Below are 15,635 nucleotides of genomic sequence, written 5' to 3' on the forward strand. Positions count from 1 at the left end.
TGCCATATGCTCCAGCAACCCCACTGCTGGATATATACCCCAAAGAATGGAAATTGGTCTATTGAAGAGGTATCTGCATGCCCATGTATATTGCAGCATGTTTCACAAAATCCAAGATTAAGAAATAAGCTAAGTGTCCATCAACAGGCAAGTGGATAAAGAACTGTGGTACAGGTATAGCATAGAGTACTATTCAGCCAAAGGAAAGAATGAGATCCTGTCATTTGCAACAATATGGATGGAACTGGAAATCTTTCTGTTAAGTGAAATAAACCAGGCACAGAACGACAAACTTCGTATGTTCCCACCTATTTGTGGCCGCTAAAAATTAAAGCAATGGAACTGATGGAGGTGGAAGGTAGAAGAATGGTTACCAGAGGCTGAGAAGGGTAGTGCGAGGTAGGGGGAGAGTGGGGATGGTTAATGCATACAAGAAAGAGTTAGAAAGAATGTGTATGATCTAGCATTTGATAGCACAACAGAGTGACTATAGCCAATAACAATTTAATTTTACAATTAAAAATAATTAAAAGGATGTAATTGAATTGTTTGTAACACAAAGAATAAATGCTTGAAGTGATGGAAACCCCACTTACCTTGATGTGATCATTACATTATTATATGCCTGTATCAAAATATCTCATATACCCCATAAATATATACACCTATGTAATCACAGCAATTAAAAATTAAAATAAAAATAATAATAGAGTTGGTGCCAGTTAAAAGATGAGAGAATGAATTATAAATGGAGGATTAGTTCTGAAGCCTTGGGGCACAGAGAGACAGAGAGCTCCCATACTGCCTCCTGTCAGTTCTTGAAAACATTCCACCGGCTGTATTGTGGCCATTATTTTAGAGTATGGGAACCCTTTTGTTTCCTCACAAAAAGTCAGAATTTTTCCATTTCTTAGCCATGATGTGAAGGGAACTGATGATTTCTTTCTCCGAACTCTGTGGGCCTTGTGAGTGAAACAGAGAGGACAGACCATGCGTCAACATGAATGCAGCAGCACCTTTTGGAAACAATCTCAAGACCTAACTGAAAACCCATGTTTCTAATTTAAGCATGAGACAGTAATTACTCATACAGCCAGAGAGGATTCCAAGTCCCTGCCTATTTGCAGCACTATCTAAAAACAATCAACTCATCTTTCAAATCTGACCAAACTACAAATGGTATGAGAACTCAGTCGTTTAATAAGGATGTTCATTTTGGCACTCAGCAGCTTACGCATGGCTCACAGATGGCATCTGTCTCGTTTTGCGTAATCCAATCATCCTGCACTACTGCGTCTCACACTTAGTCTCCAGGAGTAATTGAAAAGCTCACAGTGACAATTGTGTCTTCTTCCAGATGTCATCACTATAAGAACTGGGGCTTTCATCACCTCCTTGACGTAGGATGTGTACATGGCTCTCCAGGTCAGAGTTGCTCCAAGCAAGGTAAAGAGAAATTACTTCTTTGCATTGCCTTTCAGTTGCTGCCTAGCACTGGTGTAAATGAATATGTTCTATAAATGGCCTCTCTGTCAGTGGGCAACTTGTTTCACTTTTGGCTGGGTACCATACTGAAAACATTCTGCTGCACGGCTTGCATCTTGTGGTAATTGGGCAATATAAAGGCACCCATGCCCAAGAAAGGATTCTAAAACATGTAAATAGTGGCTGTTTAGAAGGCACCATTTATTTAGAGGTAAGCTCTCTGGTATTAACACCTGCACGTCTGCTATCGTTTTCTGAAATCATGACAGTTTGTTCTTAATCTTTTTTTTTTTTCCGGGGGGTGGCTTTTATTTTCATAACTTCTGAAGGGTGAGCAAAATTTTAAAGGCAAAGTATTGAAACATTTCAAGCTGTAGGTTTGTTAGTTTCTTTTTCCCCTGAGGCTAGTGTTAATAGTTGTGTTTTACTTCAGTGTAAAAAATACCCCTTTAAAAAAAAAAATCAAAGATTCTGAAACAAGGAAATACGCAAAGCCTCAAAGCAGCTGTGTAAATTCACACAGGCTTTGGGCCTGTAATGAGCCAGCCTTAAGGGAATGATAGTGGAAAATCAGATTTTTACTTAAAAATTAAATTACAATTATAAATGAGTGCTACATTCATTTTAGTAAAATAGCACCGTGTGTATTTCCTCAAGCTTTTTCTGCATACTGCCATCATCACCACGTATGTCATCAGTAAGAAATGCTGAGCATGACAACAGCTAAGAAAAATTTTGAAGGTCAGTAAAAACAATATTTCAGGAAAAATATTTTTAAAAAACTTATTTTTAAGGGGTTTTTAAACTGTTCATAATTTATGTATAGATCTGGGATTAAACTAGCACGAATAACTTCCGCTGAAGAGATAAAAATTAAACGATAAAATCTTTTCTCTTAAGTAGCTTACACAAAGAATGAGGATTCTATATTTAGTCGGGGCTTATACACACACACACACACACACACACACACACACGCACATACACACACGCACACACACACACATTCATTGCAGGGAAAATATCCAGATAGTTGCTGCAGTTCCTATCTTAGAATCATCTGAGCTTCATGTGTAGAATTACAGCCTTAGAACTTTAGAAGAATAGTGAAAATGTTCAAAATAGGTTGTTGACTAGCTGAATTCTCATGATACATCCCTTTAAGTTGTGAGTTAACTTTTCTTTTAAGTGCTTGTTCACTTTCAATATTATCAGCACAAAAATTACTGATCTGCTCATAAATTAATAGTAATAGCAAAAGTGACCTTCATGTAGAGATAACTCAAATACTCAACAAACATTTACGGAGTGCATGCAGTGTGCCAGGCATTGGGCTAATTAAATCCCCTCTATCTCTACACTTTAAATGAGAGAAAAGCTGACTCACAGCAAAGAGTCATGGCCAAAGGCCATTTAATTAATTTGCTGTCTGGGAAAATAGCACAAGAACTGGGAAGAAAGCCCAAGTATGAGGACTGCTAAATTGTTCAGAATACAATGTGTTCTACACCAGTAGACTACATGTTTCCTAACTATGTTCAACTATTGTAAACTTTCCTCTGTAAAACAAATGTTGTAAAAATCTCAGAAGCACAGCACATTCCTGTGTATCTTCAGAGTTTTATCACCTGAACTGGAGAGTTTCATACATATAGGCAATTTCAAAGGGAACTGCTTATTAGTAGGATGGATCCTTTGCTGTGATTCTGCAGGTGAGAGAGTCATATCTCATGATTTCTCCAGGAATTGTCCAAAAATCTGCAATGCAGGCTTTCTCATGGGGAGAAGTAGGAGAGAAAGTATTATCTATTGAGCACACAGAGTACTTAATATTAAGAATTTTATACATGTTCAGAATTCAAATCCCTTATGAAACTTTATCTGTAGATGAGTAGAACCACACTCAGAAAGTAACCAGCCAATTTCACACACTTGCCAGTGATGAACTGGGGGAGAAACCCCAGTGTATCTGACCTACAGTCCATGTGCTTTATTAACAGACTATGGTTCTGGCTGGGCACGGTGGCTTATGTCTGTAATCCAAATGTTTTGGGAGGCCAAGGTGGACAGATCACTTTAGGTCAGGAGTTTGAGACCAGCCTGGTCAACATGGTGAAACCTCATCTCTGCTAAAAATATAAAAATTTGTCAAGTGTGGTGGTACACTCCTGTAGTTCCAGCTCCTCGGGAGGCTGAGGCAGGAGAACCCCTTGAAGCCAGAGATGGAGGTTGCAGTGGGCTGAGGTCATGTCACTGCACTCCAGCCTGAGTGATAGAAAAAGCCTCTGCCTCAAAAAAAAAAAAAAAAAAAAAAAAAAAAAGACTATTGTTCCTACTATAGTGGTCTTCCATTATTTCTTTCCTTCCTTCCATTATTATTATTCAAAATATATTTATTGAATACCTACCAAAGCCTGACCAATATTTTGGGGGCTGAAGAATTAAATGTGATCAAATCAGTGACTGGGTTTTAGAGGCTGGAGAAATGTATACCTCCCAAAATAAGTATGCTACAATACAAATGTGATCAGATCTATAAGTCACATATAATATTATGGAAGCAGTAAACTAAAACAGACGTTGATTCTGTCTTGTAGTGAGGGGTGGGATGAGAAGATGATAGTGAGCCAAACCTTGAGAATAAAGCTACTTGCTCTGTAAAGAAGGGTGAAGCTATTGTAGGCAATGGAAACATTCTGTTTGCAAAATCACCTAAGGGCTTTCAGTTTTCATAGAATAAATGGAGAAGGCTATTATAGAAGGACTAGGCCTAGATTTCACAGAGGAATTCTCCTAAATCTTCAAAGATCATATGCTCCCAGTGCTATGTAAATCATTTTGAGTATAGAAAAACAAGAAAAGCCACAAGAAAGTTTTGTGAAACAAAAAATATGTTGTCACCTAAGCCATATAAAGATAGTACAAAAAATAAACTATAGACCAATCTCACTTATGAATATGGAAGTGAACATCTAAACGTATTAGCAAACAGAGCCCAAAAACTGATCATAAAAATAAAACATCATGACCAAATAACATTTATTCCAAAATGTAAGGATGGTTCAATATTAGGTAACCTACTAACATAATTTAGATATTTATAAATCTAAGTAGAAAATCATATGATCATCTTCCCTCATCTTCAATTGTCTATGAAGATTGCCTTTGACAAAAATTGGCAACCATTTCTGAACCATTCTTGATTAAAACACTAAAAAAAAAACTGATTTTGTCTGATCAGATATATTACTGATAGATAGATAGATAGATAGATAGATAGATAGATATGAACCCATACATGCACACACACACATTGCAGTCCTAAAGCTGGTATATAACTTAGTGGAGAATACTAGGGGCATTTACAGAAAGGCCAAGAACAAGGCAAGAACGTCCACTAACTCCACTATGATCTAAACGTATGTTAGGGTTGGGCACCTTTAATCCCAACATTTTGGGAGGCTAAAGTGAGTGGATCACTTGAGGTCAGGAGTTCCAGACCAGCCTGTCCAACATGGCAAAACCCTGTCTCTACTAGAAATACAAAAAAATAGCTGAACTTGGTGGCATGTGCCTGTAATCCCAGCTACTTGGGAGGCTGAGGCAGGAGAGTCGCTTGAACCTGGGAGACAGAGGTTGTGGCGAGGCAAGATCTCACCATTGAACTCCAGCCTTGGTGGTAGAGCGAGAGTCCATCTCAAAAAAAAAAAAAAAAAAAAAAAATTAGAGGTACTTACTATATTCCATTCAATCAGATCAGAATATGTTAAAAAAAATGTTAGAGGTACTAATCCATTCAATCAGATTGGAATAAGTAAAAGAGCCATGAGAATTAAAATAGAAGTAAAACTATCTCTATTTACCATTGATATTGTAGTGTATCTGGAAAATCCAAGACAGTCAATGAAAACACTAACACAAACAATTTTAAAAATCAGTAAGGTAATAGACTATTAAAATACAAAAATCAGAAGCCTTTCTATGCACAAACAATAGCTAGTTAGATAATGTAACAGAAGATGACACTTCAGTTGCATTAGTAGCAAAAAGAGAATTTATTTAATCATAAGTTTAATAGGAAGTATGTAGAATTTATATGAGGAAAAATTAATATACTCCTGAAAGATACAAAACTGGACTTGAATAAGAGTGGAGATTTTTCTCGTTTTTGAATAGTACTCGTAAACAACACGAAGCTACAATTTATTCCCATCTTCATAAATTTAGCATAATCTCAAAATCAAAATAACAAAGTTGTTTTTATGGAGCTAGTCAAGTAGATTTTGAAATTTATCTGAAAAAATAAAAATAGCTACAAGAACCTCAAAGAAAAGAAAAATGAGAGGTGACTAGCCTTATGAGATATTTTTTAAGGAGTTTTATTGAGGAATAAATCAATATAAAAAACATGCACTTATTTAATATATACAAGTTTATACATTTGAACATTCACAAACACCTGTGAAACCATCACCATAATTAAGAAAATAGGCATATTCATCACCTCCACAAGGTTCCTTTTAAACATTATAAAGTTTCCTTGTGCTCCTTTGATGGTTTCGCATGTGTGCATGCAGGTGTGGTAAGAACTCTTAATGCAAGCTCTATCCTTTTATCAAATACCTTGCCAGATATTAAAACATACTATAAGGCTTCTATAATTAAAACAGTGTGGTATTGATTCATGAGTATATAGCTCAATGGAAGTGAATAGAAAGCTCACAAATAGCCAAAGTTATATGTAAATGTAGTAGTGAAAATGACATTATCCTATTGGAATGTCATAAAGCAAGAAAGCACAAAAAAAGTGGGTATATTTAAAAAGAACCCAGGTAGTATCTGGTAGGTGCTCAAATTGGTCAAAATTGGGATAATTTTAGCATCAACAGGAATTATGATGTTAATAGATTATGGTACATACAAAATAAAAAAGACCATAGGTTCTCAAAAATAAATGAATAAATAATAAATACATAAATTAATAAGTAAGTTCAAGGGCAAGAAAGGAAATGTCTTTATGGAAGAATATCTACTAAAATGTAGAAGAAAAAATAAAATAATAAAACCATCAGTTTACAATACCAACATAAATAACTGATTCAGATGAGATATGTTTATGGATGGCTAAAAAGTTTTGGGGGGACAGGATATTTATATAGTCTCAAGTATCACCCCACAGTTTACTTATTAATTACAAAAGATGAACAGTTCAGTGAAAATAGATCTAGTAGATATCACCTTTACCAAGTGATCAAACTGACCATCACTAATAATAAAAGTCATATTATGCTTCCTTTCATAAGATGCAATGAGAAATGCACAATAATTCCTTTGTAGAATCCTTCCCCAAAGAATCTAATCATGAGAAAACCATCAGACATATTCAAAGTAGGTTACTAAAGAAATATGACAACCAAATATTACATCTGAAAATATGATTGATTCTAGAATTCTCGGATTTTGAGAATAGAGGAAATCTGAATATAAACTTTATATAAATAATATTTTATATCCATGTAGGATTTATTGTGTGTGGTAATAGTTGTGAATTGTAGGAGAATGTCCTTGTTCCTTCCTGTGAGAATCTGGGAAAACATACTTAAGTTCTTTGGAAATTTTATCTTCCCTTTCTGTCATTGATAATCTGTATTATAATGTCACATTAGCTTGACACATACCCAGTCATCTTTAGCAAGGTTGTCTAGAACAGTGTGCATTTCATTTACCAGAACAAGTTATTCATTTTTTTAAAAAGAAAAATATCTTTGCTAACCTGATAGAACCATAGTGTCTACGAAGTTTTGGTGTGTGTTTCTTTATTGTTAGTGAAGTAAAAGATCATATTTGCTCATTATAATTGGAAATTTGTCTCTTGCCCATTTTGCTCAGGAACCCAGACCTGCGAATGTCTCACGTGGAAATCTTGCCTGAGGGAAAACACTAGGACCCGTTTGTCATCTAGACCAGTTCCTATATCCTAAGTAGATCTTAGCATTGTAATCACCTGAGAGGTTTGTGAAGATGCAGTTACCAGGGTTAACAATAATAACCTTTGTGAACCACTTAAAGGACATGTATTTGGGCAGATCTTGAATATGAAGAGTATGGACCATTATGATTGTTCCTAAGAGCCTAGATCTTTATGAAGCCTAGCTCATCTCTTTTCTGCGAGGTAGTTTTGCAATTACTTTTAGCAATTATGGATGTTCCTTGGCTTACAATGGGATTATGTCCCAATAAATCTGTTGTTGAGAAACTGTCAAATTGAACCATCGTAAGTCAGGCACTAGCTGTAATCAGAACCACAAAGCTTACTTTCTGACCAAGATTCAATAAATTTTACGTACAGTTGTAACTCTTCCAGTGACTAGCTTTGTGAAAATCACTTAATTTCTCTGGGGCTCTGTTTTCCCACTCATAAAGAGGTGACTATAATCCTAACCCATATGTTTATTTTGATGAGTGAGCTAATCCAGGCAAGTGTACATTAAAGAATCAAATAAATGTTGGGTATATTGGCTTGTTCTAATTATTTTCTGCATGATTATTTTGTCTCTTCTCACTTCTTCCTTTTTATTCCCAGGAAGTCTGAAACAGTTTTGGGCAGAATATCAACACTCGATAATTATCTCCTGATCGGTTACCGTCTCACTGCACAGCAAAGATCGTTTTTATCTGGGGTAGTGTTCAGTGTGGCCTTGACTCTGACCAATCATAACTGATTCTACTTAAATAACCAGAATGTCTTGTAGGTCCATGCTTCTAATTAATTCTAAAACTATAATGAATCATCCAACAACTTACATTCTTTAAATACCTACTGTGTGCCAGGAACCACACCAGACATTATACATACATTAGCGAGCCAAATGCACACATCTCTTCCTCCAAGTCTCTTCTTAAATAAAATGAGGTAAGTGGCGCAGAAAAGGTAGGCCTATCTTTTAGCAATTACTTGCAGAACCATAAAATAATATGTAGAAGACATCCCACTAGGGTGTTATTAAACTCAACAACAAGAAAAACTCGAGATCTAAATGAAGAGAGGTGGCTCTCAACTCCAGGAGAGTGGAAAGAATATGAGCTTTTCCTTTTTGAATTATGCCCCATCAAGCCAGTGTAGAAACTGGCAAGTCAGTCAAGTGAATTACACTGCTGAAGTACTCAGGCTCCACTTAAGCTCTGAATTCTTAGGGATGCCACCTGCACACACTCATATTCTGTCCAGCTTCCAGCCTAGCCCTAGAAAAGACAGTGTTCATGGTTTCAGGAGATTCTAGAAGCGCAAATTAATGATACTTTCCTCTATCCTTTTTTACGTAGGTATAGTCTTTTCTTAATTTTAACGTATTAAAAATGCGTTATTTTTTAGGGCAGTGGAAGAAAGGCTTGTATCGAAATGCTTGAGCAAAAAAGATGACAAAGATGTAAAGATCAGTTGTAGCAGACCGTTTTCTGAAAGCAACTTGTAAAAACATTCATTACATCATAAATGTGCACAATTTGCAGACTGGCGCACATTTATTTCACTTTCTGAATAGGATTGCAAAAAAAAGGCAGCAGCTTTTTAATAAAGTAATTGCTTTTATAATTATCTGTGTTCGAATATTATAAATCTTCAGACTAATGAGGGCTTTTTCGGGAGAGAAGAGTGTTCGGGAGCAAACAGTAGAGAATAAGAAGTCAGGGAAACTTCCTGAAGGAAGTGAGGTATCAGTTTAGACCCGAAAAGATGAGTGGGAATTAGTTTTCCAAAGAGAGGAGCTGTTAATGCTGGACAGGGGGAGCAGCATTGAACTTTTCCAGAAATAGGAAGTACTGAAGTATGGCTGGAGCACCAAAGAGGAGCGTGAACACAAAGGAAATAACAGAACTCAGGGCTGACCTTCACATATACACAAGATAATGTCGTGAAATGTCCTTGTGTTTTCCTTTTCTACCAGTTCTTCCGTTTGGAGGTGATGTTGTGCCGGAGAATTAGATTTGGTATAGCAGGAATGCAACCAAGGGGAACGTTCAATGCTGTGGGTGCTCATTTGTTTTTTCAGCTTCCAAAATGAGCTCCATCAATAGGCTGGCAAAGAATCCCAGAGAGAGCTAGAATAGACTCTGCAGGGATCTACCTGAGGAGAACCAGATCTTGAGGGAGAGAAGAGGGAGATGGTGAGGAGAGGGCGGTGGGGACAGGCTGAGACTGGATTGCAAGTTGTGAGGTGCTTATGGAGAAGAGCTGGAGAAGGCAGAAGAAGGCTACCTAGAACGGTTTGTGGCTGGCACCAGGGAGCTAAAAGAAAGGTGAGGCACTGGGTGCAGACACACCCCTCATAGAGCCCTATTAACCTGCTGCTAATAGGGGAAGGTGTGTTTCTCCTTGCCAGTAGGTGTAGCTACCTGCACATATGAGTGTGTGCAGGTGGCATCCCTAAGAATTCAGAGCTTAAGTGGAGCCTGAGTACTTCAGCAGAATAACATGTTCTATGGTCCCTGGGACTTTGCTGAGTCCATAGACTTGCTCAGTGATCCTCTTCTCTTCGTGCCAGCCCCATCTCAATGGGCCAGAATACTGTAACTCCCCTGACACTGTGTGTCCTTGACCCCAGAGGAACAAAGAAGGCGAGTGCCAGCTTCTGCATTCCAGTGATAAAGATGGATCATACTTCCTGTCTGGTCGTGTTGTTGTGAGTATTAAAGGAGATAAGGTTTGCAAAGTGGCTAGCTTGGCATCTTGCATGTACAGGTATTAAGCAAAGGTTACCCCTTACCATAACCCCGAGGGATGTTCCTCAACATTGTATTAATCACAGCATACTTTAAAAGTTTGCAAAGATGCTCAATGGTTGAATAAATTTATTGAAAAAATTTTAAATTATTACCAAAAATGTATACATATGCAAATTTAAATAACATGGTAATAATGAATCCCATTTATTCGTCATCTAGCTTCAAAATTATCAACTATTCAATCTTGTTTCATCTTCATTTCCAGCTATTCTCTTACCTTTTTATTTTGAAGTTAACCCAGACTTTACATTGGTTTCAATTGCAAATATGTCCTCATGCATCTTTAAAGATAAGAACTTAAAAAAAAACCCATACCATTATCTTACCTTAAAAACTTAATAATTTTTAAATATTTATTATATATCTAGTCAAGGTGAAATAGCCAAATGTCTCACAAATCTCACAATTTTTTTAAGTTTATTTGATTCAGGATCCAAATATATTTAAAAACATAATAAAAAGTTTGGCAGTAGCTAAATATCTAGACTGCTACAAATTCTGAGTCTCACATATTGGCTTTTCCTAGAGTGCAGCAAGAATATTGTATCATAATGAAATAATGCTCCCTCATTTGGATAGCATTACTAAGTGCCTTTACTTTGCTAATTCAATGCAATTATTTTCCTAATCTCAACTTGGCCACTAAATAAAGGTGTGTCCTCAGCTTTTCACTCAATTTGTCCAAGTTGCAGTTTTCATACTTTGAAAAAGAGAGTGTTGAACGAGAATTGATTATTCAGGCCTGGCGCAGTGACTCACTTATAATCCCAGCAATTTGGGAGGCTAACTCGGGCAGATGACTTTGAGGTCAGGAGTTCAAGACCAGCCTGACCAACATGGTAAAACCCCATCTCTACTAAAAATCCAAAAAAAATTGCTGGGCGTGGTGGTAGACGCCTGTAAATCCAGCTACTCGGGAGGCTGAGACAGGAGAATTGCTTGAGCCTGGGAGGCAGAGGTTGCAGTGAGCCAAGGTGACGAAGTAAGACTCCATCTCAAAATAAATAAATAAATAAGTAAAGCTTATTCAGCATGCTTTAATTGTGAACCTCCGGGCGGGAGGCAGAACAGCATGGAGTTGAGAGGAAACATCCAGCAGATCTGGCCTAGAGCCCTACCACATATAGGCCACAGGAGCTGGGATTATTTCCTTAATCTCTTTGTCTCAGTTTCCAAGTCTGTGAAATGCAAATGAAAGACAACCAAACCCAGAAGGTTTTTCCTGTATGCATATAGTGGTGGGGTACAGGGACGGGTGGATAAAATGAGAAAATACGGGTACAGTGATTGTCAGTAGGAATCCTTCAGTAAATAGTCAATATAGTTAGGCTATCAACTGGGGTAGGGGCTGAGGAGATGAGGCTGGAGGGCAGGCAGAGGTGAGAACTGTGTTGTCCACTGTGGTAGCCACTGGCCACACATGGCCATTTAGCACTTGACATGAAGCTAGTCTGAACTGAGATTACCTTGTAAATAAACTGCCCTTAGTACTTCTAAGACATAGTATGAACAAACAACATAAAATATCTCTATTTCTGATGAGTCCTTTATGTCAAAATCATAATTTGATGGATATATTGTATTAAATAAATATTAAAATTAATTTGACCCTTTCAAAATTTTTATAAATGTAGCTATTAAAAAACTTAAAATTACACATGTGGCTTGCATTGTATTTCTGCTGGACAGCACTGGGCTAGATCACTGGTTGCTATTCCAATCGTTTAGAACTGATCCTGCTCCTCTTACTGCCCATCTAGTCAAAAAATTGGGTTGGAAAATTGGGAGGTAGAGTCACCACCTCCCTGTCCCTTAACCCCCACAAGCTATCCACTCCTTTTTCTTAAGAGTTCACACACCCATCCTCCTCTCCATTTCCATTGCAAACCCGTTTAAATGCCTTACCAACCTAATGGCCCCTCTCTAGTCTGTACTTCAGTCTCCCCAGGGCCTTCAGAGACAGGCAACTTCCTCATTAAGGCATACATTTCCCTTCACGTCTGACTTCAACTCTTTAACTGCCTCCTACCAAAACCCCTCTCCATCAAGTTGCACTTCACCCAGGTCTCTGCAAGTGCCTCTTGTGCCAACCCCTGCCGCTGCCCTAGCTCATTGTAAGTAGCATAAGGGTTGAGTCTCAACTCCACAATTTATTGTCAAATGCTCAGAAAGTTACGAGATCTCTCTGAGCTTCATTTTTCTTCTAAAAACGGGTTCTACCTCTCGGAAGTTTTGTAAGGATTAAACGAGATAATGCATGTGATGCCTTAATACGAGAAAATCTACAATAAACGTTGTCAAAGATTTTCTGGGGAAATGTTCCTGCTCCCTTCACATGTGTGCATACACACACACACACACACACACACACACACACACAACCCACCTGTTAACTGCCTCACTTGGGCTTCCATAGACTCTCTGCCCTCTTCAATTATTCCTCTTCTCTTTGCATTGTGGCCATTTGTTCACTGTTCTTGCCTCTAGATCAGTAGTTCTCAAAGTGTGGTAATAGGTACAGCTGACCCAGCGTCACCTGAGAACTTGTTATAAACACAAATTCCTGAGGCCATCCCAGATTTACCAAATCAGAAATTCTGGGACTGGGGCCCTGCAATCTGTGTTTTAACAGGAACTTAATGTAAGTCTGATGCTTGTATTTTGAGAACAACAATTCAACTGCATCTCTATGGCTTGGAGCATATCCAGTTTACCTTGCACTGCCACCCTGCCCAGCCACTACTTGTCAAATGAAAAAATGTATGAATAAATCCTGATGACGATGTGATGCCATAAAAGGATATCAGCAGAGGAACTCATGGTCTGATTGTTTCTTAGAAAATTGTTAAATTCTTGGCTGGTCACCGTGGCTCACGTCTGTAATCCCAGCACTTTGGGAGGCCAAGACAGGTGAATCCCCTGAGGTCAGGAGTTTGAGACCAACGTGGCCAACATGGTGAAACCCTGTCTCTACTAAAAATACAAAAAAAAAAAAAAAAAAAATTAGCCGAGTGTGGTGGCGGGTGCCTATAATCCTAGCTACTAGGGAGGCTGAGGCAGGAGAATCGCTTGAACCTGGGAGTCAAAGGTTGCAGCGAGCTGACATGGTGCTACTGTACTCCAGCATGGGAAACAGAGTGAGACTCTGTCTCAAAAAAAAAAAAAAGAAAAAAAATAAAATTGTTAAGTTCCATAGGCTCTGTAATGTATACTTTTCACACAGATTTGAGGAAGAAAATATTAAAAGCAAGTGAATTTGCTTATGACGAAAGTATTATTTGAAAATCTAGATTTATAATTCAGATAGAAAAATTATTTACAAAAATTATGCCTTTTCAAAATACTTTTTACAAATTATTTTAGAATATATTATGTTGTTATTATATTTAGTGTTTTATAAATTTATCAGGAAAAGCAAGTGTATCTCTGTAAAATTTGTCAACAAATATGTTGTCTCACAAATTATAATTTAATTAAAGAATAGTTGCAAATGTCTTACACAGATTCAGTATTTGTAGGTTTTCTGGATCTGTAGTTCAATCCTCATGTTTGGATTATACAAGCAAAATTTTATAGTAAGTGAATGTACTAAAATATTAAAATGTCATTTAAATTTTAATATTAACAGAAATAAAAGTTTCATACATTTTTGAAATGTATGAAAATATACACTAATATAGAGACTATATTACTAATACAGAAACATACTAATACATACTTATATAGAGACATACTAATATAGAGACTATATATTATTTAACTTATTTTGAATAGAAATGAAATAAAGCAATCATCTAGAAATATCTAGAGGCTATTAATACTTAAATTAGAAGAAAAACTAATTGATTTAAATACATGGAAGAATAAAGCAAACCCAAAGACACATGACTCTTAAGAAAATTACAGTGCTGAAGGTGCTCCAAGATGCTCCCAATTACATACCCATCTCTCATCAGCAAATTCTCATCCCAAAAGCTGGGGAGGAATTGAGCCAGTTGATGTATGGGCACAACAACGTTTGGGCCTTCAACTCAGGCAATGACTCCACATTTTCTTTTGACCTTTGAAAACTCTTCTCTACAAAATGAGGGCTTTTATATTGATTCCTTCCAAGAGGAAGACATAGTTTCCTGCCCTGACTCCTTCCTCCCTGCTAATAGAACTGCAGGTTTTCTTTTTGTGTGTGATTCTTTTTTTTTAATTGCATTTTAGGTTTTGGGGTACATGTGAAGGACATGCAAGATTGTTGCATAGGTACACACATGGCAGTGTGGTTTGCTGCCTTCCTTCCCCTCACCTGTATCTGTCATTTCTACCCAAGCTATCTCTTCCCACCTCCCCACCCCCCAGTCCCTCCCCAATTTCCCCCCAACAGACTCCAGTGTGTAGTGCTCCCCTCCCTGTGTCCATGTGTTCTCATTGTTCAACACCCACCTATGAGTGAGAACATGCGGTGTTTCATCTTCTGCTCTTGTGTCAGTTATCGGAGAATGATGGTTTCCAGGTTCATCCATGTCCCTACAAAGGATACGAACTCATCATTTTTGATGGCTGCATAATATTCCATGGTGTATATGTACCACATTTTCCCTATCCAGTCTATTATTGATGGGCATTTGTGTTGGTTCCATGTCTTTGCTATTGTAAACAGTGCTGCAATGAACATTCATGTGCATGTGTCCTTATAGTAGAATGATTTATAATCCTTTGGATATATACCCAGTAATAGGATTGCTGGGTCAAATGAGAGTTCTATTTTTAGGTCATTGAGGAATCGCCACATTGTCTTCCACAATGGTTGAACTAATTGACACTCTCACCAACAGTGTAAAAGTGTTCCTATTTCTCCATATCCTCTCCAGCATCTGTTGTCTCCAGATTTTTTAATGATCGCCATTCTAACTGGTGTGAGATGGTATCTCAATGTGGTTTTGATTTGCATTTCTCTGATGACCAGTGATGATGAGCATTTTTTCATATGTTTGTTGGCCTCCTGTATGTCTTCTTTTTTAAAGTGTCTGTTCATATCCTTTGCCCATTTTTGAATGGGCCTGTTTGTTTTTTTCTTGTAAATCTGTTTTTGTTCTTTGTAAATTCTGGATATCAGCCCCTTGTCAGATGGGTAGATTGCAAAAATTTTTTCCCATTCTGTTGGTTGCTGATTCGCTCTACTGACTGTTTCTTTTGCCGTGCAGAAGCTGTGAAGTTTGATTAGGTCCCATTTGTCTATTTTGGCTTTTGTTGCCATTGTTTTTGGCGTTTTGGTCATGAAGTCCTTGCCTACACCTATGTCCTGAATGGTTTTGCCTAGATTTTCTTCTAGGGTTTTTATGGTGTTAGGTCTTATGTTTAAGTCTTTAATCCATCTG

At 37.4% G+C, this 15,635-nt stretch overlaps 1 protein-coding gene across 2 annotated transcripts in view; it reads left to right on the forward strand.

The window, feature by feature from the left end:
* Positions 1-1,076: 1,076 nt before the first annotated feature.
* TMEM244 (transmembrane protein 244) overlaps positions 1,077-15,635 on the forward strand; it is a 41,787-nt gene continuing 27,228 nt past the window's right edge. The window contains exons 1-3 of one of the 2 annotated variants that reach the window (XM_074397479.1): positions 1,077-1,179; positions 1,358-1,446; positions 2,143-2,226. The gene's annotated coding sequence lies outside the window, so the exon portion shown is untranslated. The other variant, XM_010342988.3, reaches the window with a different exon arrangement.

The sequence above is a fragment of the Saimiri boliviensis genome, chromosome 4 (genome assembly GCF_048565385.1).
Source record: "Saimiri boliviensis isolate mSaiBol1 chromosome 4, mSaiBol1.pri, whole genome shotgun sequence".
NCBI lineage: Eukaryota > Metazoa > Chordata > Mammalia > Primates > Cebidae > Saimiri > Saimiri boliviensis.